This window comes from Protopterus annectens, chromosome 3.part1 (assembly GCF_019279795.1).
Source record: "Protopterus annectens isolate FY-2018-M chromosome 3.part1, PAN1.0, whole genome shotgun sequence".
Lineage (NCBI taxonomy): Eukaryota > Metazoa > Chordata > Ceratodontiformes > Protopteridae > Protopterus > Protopterus annectens.
The window spans coordinates 215,943,321-215,957,158 of NC_056732.1; the positions used below are offsets into that span (position 1 = coordinate 215,943,321).

Sequence of the window (13,838 nt, forward strand, 5' to 3'; positions counted from 1 at the left end):
ATGGAAATATGGATTTGTTTATTAACATACAAATGGTGTTTTCACAAAAACAGATTTGACCAAGGTATTTATATACGTGTAATTTTTACGTGGTTTTATGCAACATGCTATTTTTACGTGCTTATTTGGGGGAAATGAAAAGGGTTTACAGTGTTTTGTAATTACTTAATTAGTTTACTTTGTGGTATATAAAATAAATTGTAATGAATGTTAATTGCATCTGATGAAGTCTTTACATTGAGGAAAACAAAAATGGGGTGATTACTGTTAAGTGTAACTTCTGTCCACCATGGTGAACTCCTCCTTGGTGCTGTTACATTTGGACTAAGATAATGGGTAAAAAATACTCCAATGCTTCTGTTCATAATACTAACACCAAAGAAAACCCTGAAAATTAAAATCAGAGAGACAGACAAGTGCAGACAGATAAAAGCTATTTAAATAACACAGCAAAATAAATGGTTTGTACTACAAGGAAACTCATCTCTAAACTGCACAATTTCAAGTTTCTCATGTATATAGTTAGGACCAAAACACATAACTAATGAAGATTCTGTTCAGCAGCAAATGCATGCATCATTACACTGCCTATAACATGTTTTGTTTTCTGAATATGTTTATACAATAGGAGATCATAAGTATTCAAAAACGTGCACGCTGAATGGATGTCCCAATCAGCATGTCTACCGTAAATCCAGCCAATACTAATAGAATCAAGTTTGTCAACTAAGGCATTTTAAAGTGGCCAGACCAATCACACACAGCTCTGCAGACTTTTTGAAGACTGTTACTTATCTTCTTTTTGCCCTTGTGATTAAACTACACCAGCCGTAGATAAAGCCTGCGCTACCCACATCCAGTTGTGGATTACTGCTAAAATAAACCACCCATTTATCTTAAAGCAGAGGCCCCAATTCAGCAATCAAACCTGATGCCAGCTTCAGCTTTAAATCGGATAAAAAAGAAACCAAGGAAAATTCTCGGGTTCCAGTTTAAGATCACAGCCATGCAGTCAAGGGCTGGTATTTCTTTAAGTAAGAAATGAGCCACAACACAGTTTAATTCAGGCCCACGTTAAGGTAGAGGGCTAAACACCCTCCAGAAGACAGTGCGCAAAACCCTTCATTGAACACAATGGAGAAAAGGCCCACGTTAAGGTAGAGGGCCAAACACTCCAGAAGACTGTGCAAAACCCTTCACTGAACACAATGGAGAAAAATGTCTGAATTCTGAGAGAAAGGCACTCTGGTGTCCGAGCAAAGTATATGTTTCTTAGCAGTACGTTCTGTGGTTAATACTGTAACAAATTTCTTGTACTTTTAGTCTCTGAGAAATCAAGAGCACTGAGGGAAATACCCTAGTTTAATAATGGAACCCTTTAGAGGAACAAAGGAAAGCGAGAGATACAGAAGCTTAAAACCACAGATTATATCCAAATGTAGCCATATGGCTGATCAATGTCACACCCCTTAAAGACAAGTGATAGAAGGAAGAAACAATACAGGCCCTAGGATAAAACAAAACAAAAGCCACACAAAGTGTCACCACCTTTGGGGGTGGGGCGTGACAGAAGCCCATTGTCACCAATGTGAGTAAACACAGACTGACAACACAAAATGGGAAAATGCATAAATCTGCAATTATAAATAAAAAGGTACAGTATGGCCTCAATGGCATTATTTTGCAATGAATGAAGTAATTTTGCAGTGTTACAAACATTCTGAAAAATATATTTCTACATTTAAAAAAAAATAGCTCTAACTAGCGGTTTACAGGGGTCTATATTAGATCATTCAAACGGCTCATTATCGAATGCTGTAACAAACTGCAAAACCCGAACCCTAACAATATTGAAACCTCAAAACAGTGAATTTTTTCCCAGGGAAAAAATTCTCTGTTCCGAGAAACACACACACACCACAAGCACATGAAAAAGCAGCAAGCCACACACATACGCTTAAAAGCTACATCTAATCCTACACTACACTGCACATACACTATCTAATCTATCCACTTACCTTAACCCAGACCCTAACCCTAAGGTCCGTCACTATCACACACTCACCTCACCCGCGCCCTAACCCTAACTCACTTAATCCGCCCCAACCCCAAATTCTGTCACTATCGCACACTCACCTCACCCACGCCTTAACCGTAACTCACTTAACCCGCCCCTAATGTCAGTCACAATCGCATACTTAACTGACCCGCACCCTAACTCACTCAACCCGCGCCTTAACCCGAACGTCCGCACAATCATACACTTACCTTAACCCAACCTGTAACTTTCCACCGCATCACTGAAAAACAGCGAAGCCACAACAACGGCCAACCCTAGGAAAGAATTCGGTTTTGTGCAGCTTCGCTGTTTTCAGCATTCGAGATATTGGGTTCAATATTATATCATTTGAAATTCAGCCATTTCGATGAACTAATATAGACCCGTTTACAGTAATAGGAGTCCTGGCACATTTCAAATATACTGCATGTGTTTGTGTGTATACATACACACAGATACTCTTTCCACTTCCTAAGTAAAAAAACTGATCTGCAGTAAAATCACAATCAATAACCACAGCTATCAAATACAGCTACTCAAGCCCTGCCAAGTACCAAAAAATACTAAATAGCATTGTAAACATTCATAAAGGCATAATACCCAAACTACAAAAACGAAGCGCAAGACAATTCTGTTGGGGAGGAATATGCTGTGGCATTCACAACACACATGAAATACTTCCCTGCATATGGTGCCCTGCAAGACTAAGTAACACTCAAACATGCATGAGGTATCCATTACTTGCTCCCTCAATTTATAACACATTTAAAGAGCACAAACTATCCCCAAGATATTTAGGTATTAAATGTGCGACTGCTCATTGCTTTTAAGGACGTATAATCTCTGCTGTCATGAGTTATATGCAACATATAAACTTTTATGTTACCTACACTGTTACCTAAACTATTGGACATTCTTTGATGCGTTTCTTTGAAAACTCCCAGAATTTCACATCACAAATTTCACAGAAAAGTGTTTCTCTTAATGTTAGACTTCCTTCCTCAACTTACCTCATAAGCTTTTGTGAAGAATTCAGTACATTCATTAGATTTTACAAACTTCACGAAAGGAGGCTCGCTGTTCTTAGTTTTTGACATCATTCACTGCAAAAAAAAAAAAAAAAAAAGTAATTTTACTATATAGCTAATCGTCAAATAAATTTGCTTAACCAACTTTTCAGTGGGGCCATAAAATACTGGAGAGGTTTTCAATCACACACACACCGTACACAATTAAAAAAAGAAAAAAGAAAAAACAAAAAATTCAAACCAAGTTTAGTATGCAGACCAGGCTCACTTGTCAGGTCACTGCACAACATCTTTGTAATATACCACTCATAACCCCAAATTAAGAATGCATAGCATTTGCATACCTTTTTTACTACTTCAACTAGTAAACAACTCAGTAAAAACTAAAACATGATGTAAAAGAACCAAATTGTGGTATTACTCAGATATTGGGACCACAAATCGTCCCACAGTTGCAGGGTAAGGCAACTGTTGCTCCAATATACGCACATCACTGTACAAAAAGACAGTTTGCTACAGAAAGTACAGTTGTGTACACTTACCATAAATGCAGATGTTGAGTGTATTCTCTGTTGCAGTCATTGCATTTGGGTAATCTGCTGACAGGTTGCCCTCAGTCGGCCTGATTATAGGTTCATAGGTTTATACTAGGCTATCTGCCCTAAGGCATTTATAAGCCTAGCCCAAATTTTTGTGGCTTATGCCACCCCTTATATGAAAAAATACTGTGCCCATTAGTTTGTTGTGCCTCTGTCCAGCAGTGACACAGAGATGATTCCCAGGGTAAACCTACGATCTCCCATCCACAGGTCAAGATTTCTCTTGAACAGAGCCAGCGAGGTGCTCTGCCTCACATGGACCGGGATTTTATTCCACAGCATAGGGAGTCTCTGAGTGATAAATCTATCCCTCCAGCACGTCCTATTTATGTCCGTGCTAAGGTTTAAGTCGCTTGCTCTAGTGGTTTTGGTGGATTTGGATTTTTTGAGGTGGAGCATGTCCATTAATTCCGGGTTGGACATGGCCTTGTATGTCAGGCACATGTCACCTCTGAGCAGACGGTATGCGACTGAATAGAGCTGGAGTTTCTTCAATCTGGCAGCATATGACAGAGTCCCTTTATCCTTTTGGGGTCTCTCCAATTGCTGCAGATGTCAGGTGAGATACATCCTGAATGGGGCATTGTACTCGATCACTGGTCTGATAAGTGAAGAGTACAGGGGAACAATGACCACACTAGATCTGGATGTGAATCCCTTCATGATCAGGTGGGCAATGTAGAAGGTCTTTCTAACCACTTTAGCAACGTGAGTGTCAAAAGAAAGACCACTGTCAACCTGGGTCCCCAGGTCCCTGATAACCTCTTCTGTAACAAAGTCTTGGGTCCTGCATCGGTTGCTGTTCCTTCTTCCATGACGTCAGGGGTATAAAACATGCAGCAGACATCATTACCTCAGTTTTTCTTGCCCCATATGTCAGGTACCCCCTGAATGGGGAGCAAAATATAATTTAAATTACAGCAATATACCTCCAACCAAAAGCAAATGCACCAAAAAAGGCTTTTAAGCATAGTAACAGAAAGTAGAGGTATAGTCAGAGAAAAACAGGGGGCTGGAGGGAGGGTAACCAGGACTGCAACAGTGAATACACTCGAACATCTACATTTATGGTAAGTGTACACAACTGTACTATGTTCTTAGTGTTTCACGACTGCAGTCATTACATTTGGGTAGATTCCCAAAGCCATGGTTGGGAGGATGAATTTATACAGCATTATGGCCAGCTATAAGGCCGTGCAAGACAGCAGTGGCAAAGCCAGCTCTGGATTTACAGAAAACTGGTAGATGATAATGCTTGGGGAAAGTATGAACTGAACTCCAGGTAGCAGCTTCCAGAAAATCCCTGGTAGGGACACCTCTGAGAAAGGTTGTAGAAGTAGATGCAGCCCTGGTGGAATGAGATCTGATCCCCTGGGGGATAGGCTTTCCATGGTGCTTATAGCAGAAATGAATGCAATGGCTTATCCATTTAGAAATGGTTTGGTTTTGAAATAAACTTTCCCTCTGCCCCAGCAGCAAATACTACCAGCAGTTGTTCAGATTTTCTTCGAGTTTTAGTCCTGTCCATGTAGAATCTTAGCTGTCTGTGCACATCCAATGAATGGAGAATCCATTCTCCTTTGTTCTGTGGATTGGGAAAGAAAGTTGGCAAATGAATGGACTGATTAAGAGCCACACTGGATACCACCTTGGGCATGAAGGATGGACTGGTCCTTAGTGACGCCCTGTCCGCATGAAAGATGATGAAAGGCTCCACTGCCATAAGGGCCTGTAACTCCGATATCCTTCTAGCTGAAGTGATTGCTAGAAGGAAGGCTGTTTCCCAAGAAATAAATTTTAAGTCTGCAGTAGTAGCTGGCTCGAAAAGAGGCAGAGTGAGTTTCTCTAATACAAAGAGAAGGTCTCAGGCAGGGGTTGGAGCTCTCCTGGGTGGTCTCAAGTTCTTGGCCCCTCTGAGGTACTGCTTGAGCAGAGGATGAGAGAAGAGGGGAGGGTTCTGTGTTATAATAAGCTGAAATGGCTGAGGCGTGGATTTTACTGGTGGAAAAAGACAGGCCCTTGTGAAGCATCTCAGTTAAGCATTGTAAAATCTGAGGTAAATTGGGCACTGCTGTCCTCGTTCCTTGAGATTGATTCCAGGCACAGAATCTTTTCCACTTGTCAGCATACGATTTTCTAGTACTAGGTCTTCTCGCCTCCAAGATGACATCCATCACATGTTTACTGAGGGGTGCTAAGGGTGAATTTAAGTGATTAGCCAAGCTGCAAGGTTCAATGTAGGGAGCTGAGGGTGCAGAATCTGGTTCTCCTGCTGAGACAGTAAGGAAGGTGAAGGAAGGTGTCTGAGGCAGGTGCCATGGAGATATTTGTGACACTGCGCAGGAGCGGGTACCAGTGTTGGTGTAGCCAGTCTGGAGCAAACAATATCATTTTTGGTTTGTCCTGTTTGACTTTTAGTAGAACTTTGGAGAGCAGAGACAGAGGGGGAAAGGCATAGACTGATAGGTTTTTCCAGCTGAAGGACAGAGCATCCACTTTCCAGGCTTTTTTGTGAGTTCTTGTGCAAAATTTGTCCAACTGGTAGTTCTGGGGGGAACAGATATATGTCTGAGCTCCCCCATTTGCTTGGCAACATGTTGAAACTCAGTGGTTCCAGTTTTCATTCATGTGGGTCCGTGAGATTTCTAATTAGTTCGCCTGCCAGAATATTCAGTTTTCCTCGCAGGAATTGAGCTTGTAGTTGCACTTGGTAGTTCAAGGCCGTGTTCCACAATGCCATGGCTAGTCTGCAGAGGGGGTAGGGATGTGTACCCCTGTTTGTTTATGTACCACATAACCGTGATGTTGTCCGTCTTTACCATTAGTTGCCCTGGATGAATGTAGTCCTTGAAGGCTGTCACAGCATACTTTACAGCTAACATTTCTTTTTGATTGATATGTAAGGGATTTGATTTGGGCTCCATTTGCCCTGAATGCACTTCCCTGCCAGATGAGCCCCCCCCCCCCCCATGCATAGTCTAATGCGTCTGTAGTTAGGGTTTGAACGGCAGGGGGTATTGTGAATGGCAGTCCCTTGTTTTGGTGGCAGGCCACTGCCCACCACAGGAACTCTAGGCGTAGGCAAGGTATGATAGGAATCATTGTTTCCAGGCTGTGACAATGTTGACTCCATAAACTTAAGTACCACTGAAGTTTCCTCATATGCAGTCTTGCATATGGAATTAGAAGAATGCAGGAGGCCATGAACCCCAAGGCTTGCAGTATTTGTCTTGCAGATAGCAGGGTTTTTGTGGCCACTTATTTGAAGCAAATTACCAAATGAATTTGCTTTTCTGACATGAGTAAAGCCATCTGGGCAGTTGTATTCAAGCTAGCACCCAGGAATGTAATCTGTTGAGAGGGTACCAGTTGTGATTTCTTTTTGTTTATGGTGTACCCTAGACAAGTTAGAACCCTTTACGCAAACGACAGATGTTTTGTAAGTATGGCCTGGTTTTCTGCCTGAATTAGACAATCGTCCAAGTATGGATATATTTGAATATTTCTTTGCCTGCAAAATGCAATTACTAGAGCCAGACACTTTGTGAATACCCTGGGCACAGCAGACAAGCCAAAGGGCTGTGCAGAGAACTGATAATGCAAGTAGCCTGCTTTGAAGCATAGGTATCTTCTGCAAGATTCCCTGATTGGGATATGCAGGTAAGCTTCTTTTAAATCTAGAGTTGCCAACTAGGCATCCTTGCCTTGCATAGGAAGTAACTGATAAGTCAGCATCTTGAATTTTGGAATGTCCAGAAAGGTGTTTAGAGTAGACCGGTCCAGAATTGGACGCCATGATTTGTCTTTTCTGGGTGCCAGGAAAAGTCTGGAATAGAAACCTTGTCCCTTTTCCTCTTCTGGTACCGGTTGAATAGCTCCCATGTTTAACAGGGAAAGTACTTGTTTCTGAGCCTCTGCCCACTGATTTGGGGGCAGGTCTGGCCACCCGTTTGGAGTTGGCAACGTGTGGAAATGAAATCTGTATCCCTGGGACACTGTATTTAAAACCCATTTGTCCTGGGTTATGAGTTGCCAGTTTTTTGCATGAACAGCAATCTTTCCCTCCAAAGGGGCGGCTGAAACATAAGCGCTTGGTAATTTTAAAGGAAAGTCATTGAGACTGTTTACCATAGGGGGGTGTCTTATTTCCAGATTTGGAAGTGGAAGCACCCCCATTGCTTAGTTCTGAGAGTCCCCTGGGACTGAAACCTGGTGCTTTTGGTGTGTCTGGGTGTGGCTTGAGTGGATCTGCAAGGAGCTGGAAAGGACCAGTTCTTAGTAGGCCAGTGCCTACTAAATCTTGGAGGTTGCACTTGTAAGAAATCTTTCACAGTTTGCACAGATTTAGCTTTATCTTCCATCTTTTTTAGAACTTCTTCAGCCTTATTGCCAAACAGGCGGTCTTGATTTAAAGCAGCACCCAACAATTTTGCTTTAACATGATCGGGCAGAGATTGCTCCTTAAGCCAAGCATGCCTTCTAAGCACAGACCCAGTAACAGCAGCCCTGCAAGAGGCCTCTAAAGAATCAAAACCACATTGCAAAGTATGTTTTCCAACTTGTTCAGCTGAATGCAATGTTGTTGTGTCTTTCGGCTTTTCCCGGTTAGGGGTCGCCACAGTGGAACTCCGGTCCGCTAATGATTGGCAGTAGATTTGAATGCAATAAATCCTGTAAATCTTTATTTTCCACATAGTCAGAAATCAACATAATTTTCCGTTTAAGCAGTCCCACGATATGCTGTTGATATTTAGCATATGAAATAAACAGTTTAAAGCCCTGATTGCCAAGGCTGCAGAAGTATAAACCTTTTTACCCCATCTATCCAGCACCCTGGAGTCTCTATCAGAAGGGGTAGGATTTTAGCAGTAGAAGCCTTAATGCCCTTGGGCCCCTGAGAAATGGTTTCTGGGTCCACAACAGGATTTTTAAGGAACTTGTGGGATTCAGGAACCCTGTAGTATCTGTCAGGTTTACTAGGGGCCGGAGGCAGGGAATCAGGGGCCATATTGGATTCTGAAAACACATCATCAACAATGTCTAGTACAGGAGGTATAGCCAAAGGCCTATGCTGGAGGAAGAATAAGGAAATCCCTAAGCCTCTTTTTGGATTCAGAAAATTCCTGACTTTCCCAGTGGAAATGCTCCCTTAAGGTATGTAAAATTTCTCCAAAAGAAAAGTCCTCGGGGGGGGGGGGGCTGAGGGAATGGAATCCTCTGCATCATCAGAATCCTCATAAGTAGGTATGGACAAATCCAGGTCATTAGAAGAGTCACAAGAAACAGAGTCCTGATCAAAAGAATTATAGTCAAGTTCAGCCCTAGGCCTCTTGGGGGTTTTGACTACTCCTAGGCCTCTTGGGGGGTTTGACTACTCCTGATTAGAGTCATTAGTTCTTCAGTCAATTTGATCATTTGTTCTTTTAGGCAAAGGGGCCTGAACATGTGGCCTTGGCATCGTTTTTTTAGACATAGATCTAGATTTAGGCCTTATGAAGGTGGAGTCTGTTTAATATGCAAGTGTGTAGACTCGAATACACCTTCAGAAGCCGGTGCCTGCACAGCGGCTCCGGACCCATCCAAGGTAGACATATCCGCGGGTTCCATAGGTGAAGCATCTCACGGCATACCGGACTAGAATGGGTCTCAGTAGAGGCCTGAGAACCAGAAGTAGTGGGTATCAGGGGCTGCAAAAGCGCCTCACTGAGTACCGGTGAACTGGCGACTGGCTTAGGAGAAGCGTCGTCAGCAGTTTTGGACCTCGACGGCCTGTCTTTTTCTTTGTGGTTTTGCGGAATTCCGGTAGTCTGATGGCTAACCGACGTCATTTCAGGATAATTAAACCAAGAACCGAAATACTTAGTGCACTGATTAAATAAAGCACAAAACCGACAGCAAGGTACGTCGTGGTCAGGGCCTAGGCAAGGAATGCAGTACAAATGAAAATCTTTATGAGGCATTTGATTCCCACAAGTAATGCAATTATTAACTTTTACTGACATCAGTAAGGAGCAAAAAAAAAGTTTCCCAAACGGGGTACTTAGCTTTAAGTTGAATACTTCGGTTCTGAAACTCGAAAACGAAAATTTCAGGAGTCTGCCTACCAGCACTTGCGAACTGCTTCTGCTTCGGGCACCACACAGCAAGAAAGACTAAGGTAATGACGTCGGCTGCATGTTTTATACCCCTGACAACCTTACGTCATGGGAGAAGGGACAGCATCCGACACAGGACCAAAGACTTTGTTAATCAGGCCGACTGAGGGCAACCTGCCAGCAGATTACCCAAATGTAATGACTGCAACAATGAAACATGAAGAACATCTGAGTCTTCTCTGTGTCAGGAAAGAATGACTTTTCCAATTAAATCAATTTTAAAGAATTCATGGACATGTTGGAACGCTTCAACAGTTACCCAGAAAACCCAGTTATGCAACTGCTACAAGCACAAAGCAAAATCCAGCAAGAAATAAAATGATGAATGCAAACAAAAAGTCCAATTTTAAAACACTTTAGGAACTTATAAAAATGTATGCTAAAATTTTAGCCTGGTATAAACAGAACTAAGGAAATGCCATTGCAAAACAAGGCAAACACAAATGTTGCTAGACTACTGATCTTAATTTAAAATGCAGTATAAAATCACCAGACAACAAATAAAATCAACTTACAGGTGGATCAATCACAATTACTATATCTCACTGACTGTAACTACGTAATGAATTTACAGCAGCTAAAAAAGGGTCAAAGGAAACCATACTGAAAACCATGCAAAAGTTAAATAAGGCTATTTCACTATGTGTTTGACTACTATACTGATGTAGCAAGAAATACTGCATGAAAACACAGTACAATAATTAAGGTTGGAAAAAGTGCACTGCCAAAGATCAAAATACAGCACAGAAGCACAAAATCATCATTAAAACAATTCACTATAAAATAGAGAAATACAAACTACATGAGTCAAACAGCTGCAGTAACCATTATATAAAATCAAACAAACACAGAAATGTAAACAGCAAGAGTTAACAGTACAAGGTAGACAGCCAAGGGACAGAGCATACTTCAAAATGCAGCACATGGCAGAAATTATCAGGACAAAGAGATGGTGCCAAATAACATGACAACACATGGACAAAAATTGTGTGGACATTGAAAAATAAGTAGAGCAGATATAGTTCTGACAGTACAAAGCTTCATGACAACACCTCCAGCAGTCTCAGTGAAGAAGAGGATGTAAATCTTTAAAAAAACAGCAACATGACACACTTGGCCACCATTACGGAAATGCCACAACAATTCTCCAGACACGTTGTTACAGCTGACTTTAAATTTACTGATTTATTTTAATTTACATTTGTTGACCAGGCTAATCTGACTGGATATATGTCCATTTTCAGTAGGGGCCAGGGGAGATAAGCTCCATTAAGCTAATAAAATTGAAAATAATAATGATTATCAAAGTACTTCACAACAAAGGACTAAAAAACAATTCACTACTACTAGAAATATGTTCACACAGTAGAGGAGTTTGATATTCATCACGTAGAAGGCTAGCAAGTAATATATTCTAAGAGATAACCAAGAAAAAGAAAATCAAGTTACAACTGATTTTAAGGCAGTTTCCAAATTCTACACGCAAAGTGAAAAAAGTTGCTAATATATACATAGTGGACACGTGCTTACAGTAGAATGATTGTTATGCAGTTAATACTCAGAGGTAGTTTCCCAGAAAGACTAGGCTAGAAACAGAATTAAGGAAACTTACTGATCCACTATTTGAGATTTGGGTGAGAGGTATACAGAGAGAGTAGCAATAGAGAGATGAGGACATGGAGTGAAAGGAGAGTGTTAGTCTGGGTTAGTACATGGGCATAGCCATTGTGTTTTAAGGAGTATTTTAGTTGCTTTTTTGAAAAGTGGTAATGAAGAAAGAGATGATAGTTCGTAGGGAAGACAGTTCCAGGTTTTCCCCACAGAGTTAGAGTCACCTGCTTTACTGTTGGACTTGTGGATGGTTACTCATAATTTATCAGCTGAGCGAAGGGTTGTAAGATTTTTGTAGGGGATAAGGCTGTAGAGTATTGGAGTATTACTGGGATGATACAAAATCTTGTGGGGTGATAGTAAGTTGCTGAATTTGCAGTTCCAGCCATCCTAGCTGTTTAAGATATTGACAATGGTAGGTTCTAAAGGGGGAGCCAGTGGCAAATCTGTTACAGGAGGTTGCCAGTTTGTTGAGGTTGCTTTTGGATAGATTAGTATAAATGGGGGAGGCATAGAGGAGGGTGGAGATAAGATGGGTGTGGGCAATGGTAGTTCTGGCTACAGGAGTAAAGAAAGGTTTAATCCTGTAAAGGGAACCTAGTTTTATATTAGTTGAATTAATGTGCGAGTCAAAGTTAAGGTTGTGGTCAATTATTACACCTAAGAGTTTGGTGGTTGGGTCAGGTGATATGACAGTGCCATTATTGGATATAATTGTGAGATCTATTGGTGATGACTTCTGTGTAGGAGTAAACAGCAATAGTTTTATTTTGGGGGCAGGGGTTTAGGAGAAGGCAGCATTTAAGGAACCAGTTTTCTACTAAGTTAAATGCTTTTTGGGTGATGGATTGGAGTTCAGCTGAAGAAGCGACACAAATTAATGTGGAGTCATATGCATATTGTATGCAGGTAGCTTGAGGAAGATTTACATTTAGATCATTAATGAAGATAGAGAAAATGAGAGGTCCCAAAACAGAGCCTTGAGGGACACCAACGGTAATAGGGAGATGTGTGGATAAGTTATTGTCACAAAGGACAGCTTATTGTCTATTTTCTAAGTAGGACTTGAACCATTGTACTGCCTGTCTAGTGAAAGTGATTTAAGTATATTTATAAGTAACTGATGGTTAACCATATCGAAGGCTTTGGAGAGAATAAAGAGTGTAGAGGAAAGCATGTTATCATTACGATTTTTGTTAATGCAGTCAGAAAAGGATAAGAGGGCAGTGGTAGTACTATGGAAAGGCCTAAAACCATGCTGACAGTCAGCTAGCAAGTTATTTTGGAGAAGATGATAAAGTAGTTGCCGGTGGATGCATTTTCCATGATTTTAGCTAAAGGAGAGAGTAAGGCTATGGGGCAAAAGTTTGAGTTACCGCCCTTGTGTAGTGGGATAATGTGGGAGATTTTCCAGAGAGATGGGATGGAACCTTCAGTAATGGTTCTATTTATTAGGATGGAAATGGGATAGGCAAGTACTTTTGCTGCAATATGCAGGTATTCAGCTGGTGGCAGGTCAGTTGAGGGTGTGCATGGTTTAAGTTTTTGAAGTAGGGTGTAGATGAGGGATGTTGAAACAGGTTGTAAATGAAATGTAGGAGGTAAGCTAGTTAAGGAGGAAGGCAAACTTGAGCTAACAGGTGGTAGGGAATTTGCTAGACATTGGACGGTTTCAGTGACAAAGGTATTGAAAGCATCAGCAATCTGGTTGGGAGTGTTAAGGGAGAAACCTGATGGGGTTGGTGTCTTGGAGTGTCCTGGGCATAGGAGTCTATTAATACCCGACCAGAAACTTTGTGGTTTATGTTGACGAGTTTGCTGGAGTTTAAAGTTTGTTTTTGTCAAGTAGTATTGATTTTTAGTGGCATTTCTCAGCTGTTTAAAGTTTTGATTATCAGTTGGGTTTTTAATAGTTCTCCATTTGGACCTGATTTTATTTCTCAATAAGATTTTAAGCCTAGTCTCTTTTCTGAGCCATGGAGCAGTTTTACTCCTAGTTCTAACGAAGCGAGTGAGGGCATGGTATTCCAGGATTTGTAAGAATTTAGAGTTAAAATATGACATGGCTTCTTCAAGAGGGAGGTGTTTTAGGGGTGACCAATCACAAGCCTTAAACTCTGCTTGGAAGCTTACTGGGATAAATGTTTTGTTGTTCCGGGTAGTTCTAAAGATGGTTTGGTTGGGAATAAAGGTCTTTTGTCTAATTATATAAGTGAGTGGTCACTAATGTCATCAGGAAGGGTTACCTGCTTTATATGAGAGGGGATGGCTATTTACTAAGATCCTGTCTAAGGTGCTTTCTTTGTTACTGGGTTTATGGATTCTGGTGGGGGTGGTGATTTCTTTGGGAAAAGCCATATAGGTTTATATGGGTAGTTGCTTTGAC

The 13,838-nt window shown here is 41.2% G+C and overlaps 1 long non-coding RNA gene across 1 annotated transcript in view; it reads right to left on the minus strand.

Annotated features, from left to right (window-relative positions):
* Window positions 1-13,838, minus strand: part of LOC122798069 — a 252,804-nt gene that overhangs the window by 136,593 nt on the left and 102,373 nt on the right. The window contains exon 2 of the long non-coding RNA XR_006364213.1: window positions 3,070-3,162. This is a non-coding gene — a long non-coding RNA (uncharacterized LOC122798069). The remainder of the gene's footprint in view (window positions 1-3,069; window positions 3,163-13,838) is intronic.